Genomic DNA, 10,804 nt, shown 5'->3' with positions numbered 1-10,804 from the left:
GAAGCCTGTGGTAGAAGCAAAGCAGGTGATTGAAAATCAGAGAGAGGGATACAGGACAGGGCTAAGGGTAAGCTCTGCCCTTCCAGAACATACTCACAGTAACCTACTTCCTCCAACTAGGTCCTTCCTTCTAAGTTTCCTCCACTTCCCAATAATGTCACTGCCTATGGAGCAAACCTTTAGCACATGAGCCTTTAGGAATATTCCAGATCCAAACTATAGCACAGTTACTACAGTGTGTAGAGTAGAGGGCACTGTACCAGGAACACCTCAAAGGGCACCTGGCCCAAACTAGGGGTCAGGAAGATCTCATGGAGGGAAGAATACCTGAGCTTTGATCTAAATAGGCTGGTGAGGAAGGGGGGTGTTCTAGACAGAAGGAGTAAGTAACACAGGCACAGAGGTGAATACTAGCCACCTCTACCTCTGCAGAAGTTAGAGTTGTCCAAAATCCTAAGAGATCAGTGAGAATGACATAAGGAGGCCAGTCCTTCTTCCATGATATGGTGTCCAGATCAACACATTCTTCCTAATGGGGACACAGCATCATATGGTGCAAATAGAGGAAGCAACCATCTTTGCAGACTATTGTCTCCAAGCTGGTGCTTCTACTGTGCCTTCAGTAAGCTGCTCCAATACTCCCTTAGCCTGATAGTCTCTGGATGGTGCATAATATATGACCCTTAGGTCCCATGGTCCTGGCCCCACTCCTGTAACTCCTTTGCTATATAAAGTATACCTCCCTCTCCAGCATCTTATGATGTCATCTATAATATTATACCAATGGCACAAACACTTTTTCAAAGTAGCAGATGCTGATGTTAGCTGTGTTTACAAAAAGAAAATCCAAAGTCAGTATCTAATCCTACAAAAAGAAGCTACTGACCCTCCAGGATGGAAGAAGTTCAGTATAGTCAACTTGTTATAAAATGGCTGATTGGTCTCCTCGAGTTATAACTTCATACTGAGGACTCAGCACTGGTCTCTATTGCTGGCAGTTTAGATGCTCATCAGTGACAGTAGCTATATCAGCCTTACTTGATGTGAGTCCATATGAAGGCCATTGCCTAGACAGTCGGCCAGCTCTGGGGATGCAGCAGTCATTGCATGAGATCTGGCTTCTGCCTCCACAGACCTGTTTGGTGGTGTTGGGGCGGGGGTGGATACAGCACCAGCACAATTACTGGAGCACACAGAGTGGAGAAGGGGCTATGCCATGGACATTTTGATGAAGAGATGAAGGTCTTCTACCATTGCCACTTCATTCACTTTACCACCAGGCCAGCACTGGGGTGGCCAAAGGCAGAATCCTGCTATTACCAGCCAGCCAGGCCTTTGTAGACTTGGCTTTTTTGCTTTCCAGAGGGCCTTCACAAGTTTGTGCCCACACCCACAGGCACATCAGCGTGCCACCACCCCACAACGCCTTGATCCTAGTACTTTCTCCCCTTTGAAACCTTGACCAACTGGCATGAGTCCCTCTGTATGTGCACACATGTATTTATACCTCAGGCCACTTCTCTCTTCATACAAAGTGGATAATCAGTCACACGGTCCAAACATCTGCTCATCGGATGGACTTACACTTGCCTTGGTCCTTTTTATTTATTTTTAATAATTAACTTTTATTTTGATATAACCATAGATTCACTCACAAGCAGTTTTTAAAAAGTAGGGAGAAGTCTCGTGTCCCCTTCACCCAGTATCAAAACCAGGACGATGACATTGAAAGGGTCAAAATGCCGAAGGATTCCATCTCCACAGGGATTCTTGATTTTGCCTTTTAGCTGCCTTCCCCGTCCCACCTCACTTCTATCCTGAGCCACTCCAAACCATTAATCAGTTCTCTGTTTCTTTAATTTTGTCATTTAAAGAATATCATAGAAATGGAATCATACAGCATGTAGTTTTTTGGGATTGGCTTTTTTTTCCTCTCAGCATGATTCTCTGGAGATTGATCCAACTTGTTGTGTACGTCAGTATTTTGTTCATTTTTATCGCTGGGTAGTATTCCATGGTGTCAATGTCCCTTGGTTTGTTTGTTCAGTCACCTACTGAAGGACATTTTGAGATGGTTATAAATAAACCTGCTATAAATATTTATGCTCATTTTGTGTGAACACAACCTTCATTTCTCCAGGATAAAAGCCAAGTGCATTTCCGGCACCTGTGGCAGTTGCATGTTTAACTTTGTCTTAAGAAATCATCAAGAGGCTGGATTGTGGCTCAATGGTAGAGCACTTGCCTAGCATGTGTGAGGCCTTAGAACTGCATAAAAATAAATAAATGAAGATATTGTGTCCATCTACAACTAAAAAAACAAAATCAAAAAACAAAAAAAGAAATCATCAAACTGTTTTTCAGACAGGCTGTACCTTTGTTACCTTCTCACCAGCAGTAGAGTGATCCAGGCTCTCTGCAGGCTCGCCAGCATTTAATCTTGTCCGGATTTTTTAATTGTAGCTGTTCTGATAGGTATGCAGTGTTGTCTCATTGTGGTTTCAACCCGTGCTTCCCTAATGGCTAATAATGGTTAATAATTTGAACACCCTTTCCTGTGCTTATTGCCATCTGTATATCTGCAGTGATTTTTTTTTTTAATGTCTTTGACCATTTAATAGTTGGACTGCTCATTTTGCTTTCTGTTGAGTTTCAAGAGCTCTTTATATAATTTAAATACTATTCCTTTGCTGGATATGTAGTTTGAAAATATTTCCTTCCAGCTTATAGCTCATCTCTTCAGCCTCTAACGGAACTTTTTACCAAGGCAAACCTTCAAATTTTGAAGAAGTCCAATTTATCAATTTTTTATTTTATTTTATGGATTGTGCTTTTGTTAAGAAGTCTAAGAACTCTGTTTAACCCCTAAAGTTATTTTCCTTTTTTTTTCCCCTAAAAGTTTTACAGTTTTACCTTTTATGTTTAAGTCCATGATCCATCTTGAGTTAATTTTTTACAATTTGTGAGTTTTAGGTTGAGGGGTTTTAGTTTGTCTTTTTATTTTGACTTTTGTTTTGGCCTGTGGCTTCTCAGATTCTCCATTTCTTAGAAATCCATCCTTCCTCCATTGAATTGCTTTTGCACTTTTCCTAAAAATCCAATGAGATATTTGTGTACAACTATTCCTGGGTTCTTTATTCCTCCACTCATCTAAGTGTCTATCCCTCTGCCAATACTAAATGGTCGTGATTACTTTAGCTACATGGTAAGTCTTGAAATCAGGCAGACTGATTCCTCCTACTTTATTTTTGCTTTTCAAAATTGCTTTAGCTATTCTAGTTCCTAAGTTTTAGTATATTCTTATCCATATCTGCAAAGAAAAAAACTTGCTGGTAATTTTGAAAGAAAATACATTAATCCTGTATATAAATTTTGAGAGACTTGTTGTATATTCTTTGGTGAATCTTCCAATCCCTGAACATGCTATGGTTCTGCATTTATTTAGATCTTTCTTTATTTCTTTTTTTATTTCATTGGTGTTTTGTAGTTTTGGTGTTTTGTAGCATGTAAGGTCAGTGTGTGTTCTGTTAGGTTGACATCAATGTATTTTTTGAGTGATGGCAAACGTATTATATTCAAAATTTCAATGCTCATATCTTCATTGTTAGTATATAGAAATACAATTAATAGTTTCTTATATTTTTTGTATTGTGACCCTGTAGAAATGACTTATTCATTTCAAAAAAAAAGTTTATAGATTCCTTGAGATTTTCCATATAGATACTCATATTGTATGCAAATTTATTTTTATTTCTTCCTTTCTAATCTGGATGTCTTGTGTTTCCGTTGAAACCTGGAATTCAGGGATATTATGAGAGCTTAGCTCTTATTTAAGCATCACATGTTAGCTGGCTTCCTCTGACCCCTCTCTGGCAGGAGAAGGGTTGGTGTGGCTCCTATTGCCAAGTGAATTTTGAAGTTCAGGTCTCTTGAGTCCTAGGGAGACAGGGGCTCCTCATATGCTAGATGTAGTGGGAGTCCTGGGACCTCACTAAGTTTCCAGGGATAGCATCTTGGCTAGCATGGTTATTGACACTACAGATGGGGTACAGTGCCCACCCTCCTCTTGACCTCCTCTGACACCACCCAAAGGGAAGGTGAGCTCCTCTTCCTGCCTGGTGGGGACTCAAATTCAGTGTCCCATCTGACTCTGATCACTACAGTGACAGAGTAGGGTGGGGAGGGACACAGGGAGTAAACATCCCTGTTCTGCTTGGCCTCCACTGCAGGCTCCTTTGAAGTGGTAGGTGCCCCTCCTGACAGCCCAGCAGGGCACAGGTCCAGGCTCCCAGTCAGCAGCTGTGACTGGATGAGACAGATTTTCCTGAGTGTCTGGCTGAAGCAGAGTGGTTATTGTCTACAAGTTTTCTTTCTGGCTAGTCTGCCTTTTCCCAGGTTCTTAGACTAGAAAGAGCCTGTCTTTGTTGGGGATTTAAAATCTGTGATTATTGTCTTTTCTAGGGTATAAACTTCTTCAACCCTAAATCTAGGATAGTTGAGGCCAAAGGAAAACTCAAGAAACTCACCTCCATGTTTTCCCTTGGACACCCAAGTTGTGCTTCCATTGTCAAGACTAAAGGTTTAAAGTTCAATAATCTGTCTTTTACTTTGAAGAAGATGTGCCAGCATGGGGTTCCTAAAATTTTTATGGTGGCAGATTTCTGGGACTCCCCAGAGTTGATCTATCTTGTTCTTGTGCTCACATGCTCTATCAGGCTTCCAAGTCTTCCCCAGGAGAGACATGACCTTCAACAGAGCAACTCTCTGCAGCTGAGGAAGATAAAGGAGTTGACATGTGGAGGCTATGGCCATACTGCCCTAAATTGGGCTGCTAGTTCTTTTTTCGAAAAAGCAACCAGGCGAGCCAGTGCCATGGCTACCACACACAAGTATCTTACTCATCCTCAAGAAAAAATGAAGTCCTCCCCACTGAACAGGTGAGGACAATAAGGCTTTAGAAGTTAAGTTCATTTATCTCAGTTTCTACAGTTAGAAAGCAATGCAATTAGGCCATCTGAGTGCAGAACCCACTACTAAACCACCCAGGACAATCTGACTCATGCAAGCATCCACTAAATGGTAGTACATTATTATTATTTGCTAAAGAATTAGTGTGCACAATACTGACATGTAACTGGCTATGCAAACAGGAAGAACTGATAGTGCTCTTAGACAAGACACTGCAGAATAAAAACAGACCTCAGGTGACTAGGGAATAGTGCCAGCCTGGGAGGCTTGCTGGTATCAGCTGCAAGAAGGACAGAGCTCCTCTGGCTTCTACCCCAGGCTGGGCTTAGGTGTCCTTCCCCAAAGGAAAAGCCTGGTCTCTCTGTGTCCTCCACTCAGATCTGGGTGTTACTATATGTGTGGTTGGGGCTTCCTTGGGAGAATGAGCAAGAAAGTTCATTGGCCATACAGGTGTTGACCTTGACTTTCAACCCCAGAGACGACAGGCATTCGGCCTCACACGTGGCTCTTCCAGGGCCCTTCCAAAAGTGGGTCTTTTATGGAAGAGAAAGGGTGCCAGCTGAGTCACATGCATGCTGTCTTTAAGAGCAAGCACTGGGCAGGGATCCAGCACCCAGCAAACCTCCAGACAGGGTGCCTTGTCTCCAGCGGTGGGACCTCAGCCATCTCTTCGCTCCTCCCACACACTCCTTCCTCCTCCTACTTCCTTGGCTCTGTGCCCACTCTTGCCCACTCCTCCTCTGTCTCACACACAGCAGGGATTCAGAGGCACAGGCATTTTTCTTCCATGAAGGAAACAACCCCCTCAGTCTGACGCCTCCCTGGGTCGATAAGACAGGGGATGCTCAGCCAGGCCTGGAGTCAGCTTAGGAGATGGGCTGTCTCTCTGCAAAGCTCTGGTGATGTAACTAGGCTCAGCCCTCCTCCTCCCTATTCGGAGAGGCGATAGGCAGGCTGTCTCGCTGGGATCGCCTCGCTGTCTGGGCCTTGACCCAGGCTCCAGGCCGCTTTCATTAGCAACAGCAGCAGCAACAGCTGCTTGCATTTACTGAAGCTCACTGTTTGCCAGGTATTAGGCAAACTCTGAAAGCTCTACCTCACCCAATGTGCATAACAACCTCCCACTTGGTACTGTCAAACCTCCGCTGTACAGATATAGCCAACGTAACAGCACCATATACTTAAATTGTGTTCCAGCCACTGTTCTAAGCCCTCAGTATCCATGGGTTTCACATCTGTGGATCCAGCCATCTAGAGATCAAAAATAATAGAAAAAAATTGTGTCCATATTGCAAAGTATTGGACATTTTTTTTTGCCATTAGTCCCTAAACAATATATTGTAACAAATATTCACATAGTATTTACACTGTACTAGGTTATTATAAGTAATCTAGGGATGATTTAAAATATATGGGAAGATACGTATAGGTTATATACAAAATACTACACCACTTTCTATAAGGGACTTGAGCATCCATGGATTTTGATATTCATGAGGGTCCTGGAACCCGTCACCCATGGATATCAAAGAATGATTCTATTTAATACATGTGTTATGTGCATATATGTATGTGTATATAAATATATCCGTGTGTGTACATATATACAAATTCACTCATCCTCATCAATTTTATGAGATAGGCAGTATTATAATTTCTATTTTATGGATGAGGAAACAGCCATAGAGAGAAATGATGTGCCCAAGCAAGCATGTATAAGGACAACTGGCTCTGGAGCCCACCCTGTCTCTCCTGCCTCCTACTACTCCAGCAATGGAGATTCCCAGAAACCTGCCCAAGGTCCTACCTCCTCAGGGACCAGTACAGAACCCTAATTAGCCGCAGCTCCTACCAATGGACATGTTGCTGCCTCTCATTTGGATGAGAGATGTGATCTTATGACCTAGAAATCAAGCTAACTGGGCCTGGGAACAAACACCTCATCTTTGTGGCTGACCCCAGCAGCCCCTGTCCCTCCCCCCAAGCCCTGCTCTGAGAACAGACCCCAGCAACCATGCAAGTCTGCCCAAGTTCACAAGCCCAGGGTTGAAAGCAAATCCAGCTACAAGCAGAAAAGATTGGAATTAACATCTGAAATCCCTGCCACAGCCCAGAAACCAACAATCTGGATTACTGTGGGAAATAAGATTTAATTCTCTTCCAGGCCCTGTCAGGCTCTGCAAGGTTGCCTCGGCCCTCCTCCTCCTCCTATCACACTGTTATCTTCTTTCCCAGAAGACAGCATGGCTTTGAAGGCACGTCTGGATCCATTCGTGGGCACCAAGATAAAGACAGTCAGTCTCCCTGCCCAGAATGGCTGGGTGACAATGTCAGAAACTCTCAAATATAACTCCAATTACCAAAATAAATGATAGGGCGCTTTCTCTCTCCTGCTTGGAGCGCTCCATTAAGCAAATGAAATAGAAGCATTCCCAGACACTCCCTTTTCCTTCTCCCTCTGGTGATTAACTGCATAATAAAAATGGTATTAAGTAAGCATAAATTTCAAAGAAGCCATCTAAGTGACAAACCATCCTGAGGACAATAGTCAACAAGGGTCACATATTTTTAGGTGACCTTGATATCCTATCAGACCACCTCCTCTTTTTCTGTTCTTCTCAGCCACCTTGTCTCCATCCTACTCCACAGTCCCAATTTTCACCAGAGGCATCACGGCTCATGCCCCAGGAAGAGCCAAGTGACCTCCAGACTAGGATTCCTGACTGGTACCCAAGTGAGGCACTGGCCGCCATCCTGGACGAAGTTTTGTTGAGGCTCTGCTTGGTGTTAAAATCACCTTGTGCTCCGATGGTTTGCCAGGGACCTGAGTCCTGATCTTCTGCCTTCTTCAGTCCACTGATTACCTACTGCCAAGCCCTCAGTTCTTGCCAAGAGCCTAACCTCTTGCAGGTCCATCCCTGAGTTTAGCACATTCTTTTACACTGGTTTTGCTTTCCTGGGTCCTACTTCCTGCCTGCTCTGTACTCTGTGGTCACTTATACCTCTGGGGCTCTTTAGGTCCTCATCTCCTCCTGAGCTTATCCTGCCACGTACAATGTGCGAGTGGTACAAGCTCCCAGGTCCCAAGACCCCTAGAGCAAAATATTTCCTAATAACAACTCCCCTTTCCCTGTACATAAACCTCAGGCCTGTTAGAACCCACCCTATGCATTTTTCTTCACTGTTGGGGAAGAGGGTGCACAGAGAGACACTTAAACACTCCAGTCACCTATATAGACTTATACACATGTTTATATAAACTTAAATACACACATATTATGCATAAAATCACAGACTCACATCCATGGATGTACACATGAATATGCACACGTAAATAGCCACTTGCAGAGATCCGAACCACATATACACACAGGCACACATACACACTTCCATACATGAGTACACATTAGTAATTACAACCAAGTAAGAATTTGCCTTATGTAACTCGGTAACTTTGGTGTCTGGTATAGTAACTAGAAGAAAATAGGCGTTCATTTAATTTGTTTTCAGTGAATGAATAAACGGGGCACAAAACTGACCTCCCGTGAGAGCCACATCAGTGACTAAAGGAACACACCTGGGACCCCAAAGCCTGAGTCAGGCCCTGGGTGGAAAACTGAGCTTTCTGCCTCCTGGAGAGAAGAGCACAGCAGGTGGAGTGACAAGAACCCCTAACCCCACCTTTCCACATCCTTGGTGAAGTTTGGTCTGTGCAGAGCCCAGGTGTCCCTCCAGTTTCTATGCCAGAAGCCCCACCCCACCAATCAATCACCCCTGATTCTTCACCCCTCTCCCACAATGCACCCAAATCCCCACACTACAGAAAATCTTGTTTTGATATTACACAGCAGGCTTCCTGCTTCTTTCTTTCTTTCTCAAATTCTTTGACAGATTTTTAAGAGCCATGTCATGCCTGCCAGGTTGTCCCCATCCCCCGCAGTATGTCAACTGTATGAAGCTGGGGGGGGGGGGGCTTCCTCCCCACCAAGATGGGCTATCTCCCAGCCTCACTAGTCACCAAGCTGTGAGTCACCAGAGAGAGGAGCTCCTCGGCTTCTCAGGTGTCCTGGGGCTTGAGCACATGTCTGGTGGTCCTCTTCAGGTTCACCTCCTCTGCTCCTCCTCAGGCTAGGAGACAACAGTCAACTAACATCTGCTGTGTGGCAGCTTTGGGAAGGGTGACCTTATATCAGTCACTCATTAACCCTATAGCAGCCCTGTGTGATACAGACTTTTATCCCCATTTTCATAGGTGATGAAAGTAGGCTTCAGAAAGTTCAAGGTGACATAGCTGGAGGCAGTGTCTGAACACATATCTCTTGGGCCCTTTGTGTCCCATCAGGTTGAACCTAGATGGGACCCATCAGGTTCTTCCTAGAGGGTGTTGTACTAGCATGTGCCTGACCATGAGCCAGGAGACATGAATGGTAGTTCCAACTTGGTACCTATTGGAGCCTCAGTTTCCCCAGGATGAGGATGGGGCTTTTGCTCCTAACTGACTCCATGGCTTGTTTTAAGCAGGACTGCCTTATTGGGTTGTGCAGCTTGCAGCCTGCACAAAGGGGCCCTAGGGAACTTCAAGGTGGGCTGAACTCCAGCCCAGGCTTCTCCAGCCAAACTCTGCATCAGCCCCAAGGGGAGGCCTCATTCTTTCTAATGCCCACGAAAGCTTAGTATAGGCTGGGGCAGCCCCAGTTTTAAGAAACAAAGAGCACTTAAATACCTTGGAAAGTCTGCAGGAAAAACATCTCACTGTAATCAAAGCTGCTGGGACTCCAAGCTGCCAGTCAGACAGAGACTGCGTGGTTCCCACAGCTCCTGCTCCTCTCCTATCCAGATGCTCCTATTCAAACGGAACCCAGGTGCACAAGAAGGAGGTTTTTGGAAGCCGCTGATTTCTGTGAGTTTTCGTGCTGAATGGGGGGCAAAGGGTGGGGTACAAGGAAGGAATAGATGGCTACTACTTGATTGGGAGGTCTGAATTTTTCAAAATTATTTTATTTAGCCGGGTGTAATCCCAGAGGCTAGGGAGGCTGAGGCAGGAGGATCGAGTGCGAATTCAAAGCCAGCCTCAGCAAAACAAGGTGCTAAGCAACTCCTTGAGACTCTGTCTCTAAATAAAATAAAATTAAAAAAATAGGGCTGGCAATGTGGCTCAGTGTTGAGTGCTCCTGAGTTTGATCCCTGGTACCACTGCCCCTCCCCCCGCCCCCCAAAAAGAATAGTTTAGCACCAAGAATCTGTCCTGGCAGGAAAAGAGCAAGAGGACTGCCCTCCCCTGTGTCTTCCTTTGGGCAGTCCTAGGGAGCAGAACTGGGACTGAGGGGTTGGAAGTGGCAGGTAGATAGATTTTAGTTGAGCATTAGAGAAGTATCCCTAAGATGAGATCGGCTTTCTGGGGAAGGAGTGATGCCCCACATCTTTCCTCAGCCTCTTCCTCTTCACCTCTCCCTCTCTGTGGTCCAGTCACACTGGACTTTAAGTCCTCTATCTTCCTTCCTTCCCACTTTCTTCCAGCTAAATCATTCCTGTCCTTCATCTTTTTTTAACACCTAAATTAAGGCACACATTGTACACACACACATGAAATCTGCACTTTTTCATTTCATGACCAGGGTAAAAAATGTATTAACAGCTGACAGCACTGTATTTTTAGGTGGAAATTCCTTTGCTTAAGAAGATATCCTGGTGATCCACTTCAGGTAGAAGGAAGGGACATTAGGGAGTGTCAGGAACCTATGTAGTGGGCAGAATAAATTGCAAAACCTTCTTATGAGAAAGATGAGAGAAATTCATATTTCTCTAAGAGAAGAAGAGAGCGTTGGGAGGAGTCAGC

This window comes from Marmota monax, unplaced genomic scaffold (assembly GCF_021218885.2).
Source record: "Marmota monax isolate L192 unplaced genomic scaffold, Marmota_monax_Labrador192_F-V1.1 WCK01_AAM20220418_F8-fsc00045, whole genome shotgun sequence".
Lineage (NCBI taxonomy): Eukaryota > Metazoa > Chordata > Mammalia > Rodentia > Sciuridae > Marmota > Marmota monax.
This window is presented reverse-complemented; position numbering follows the sequence as displayed.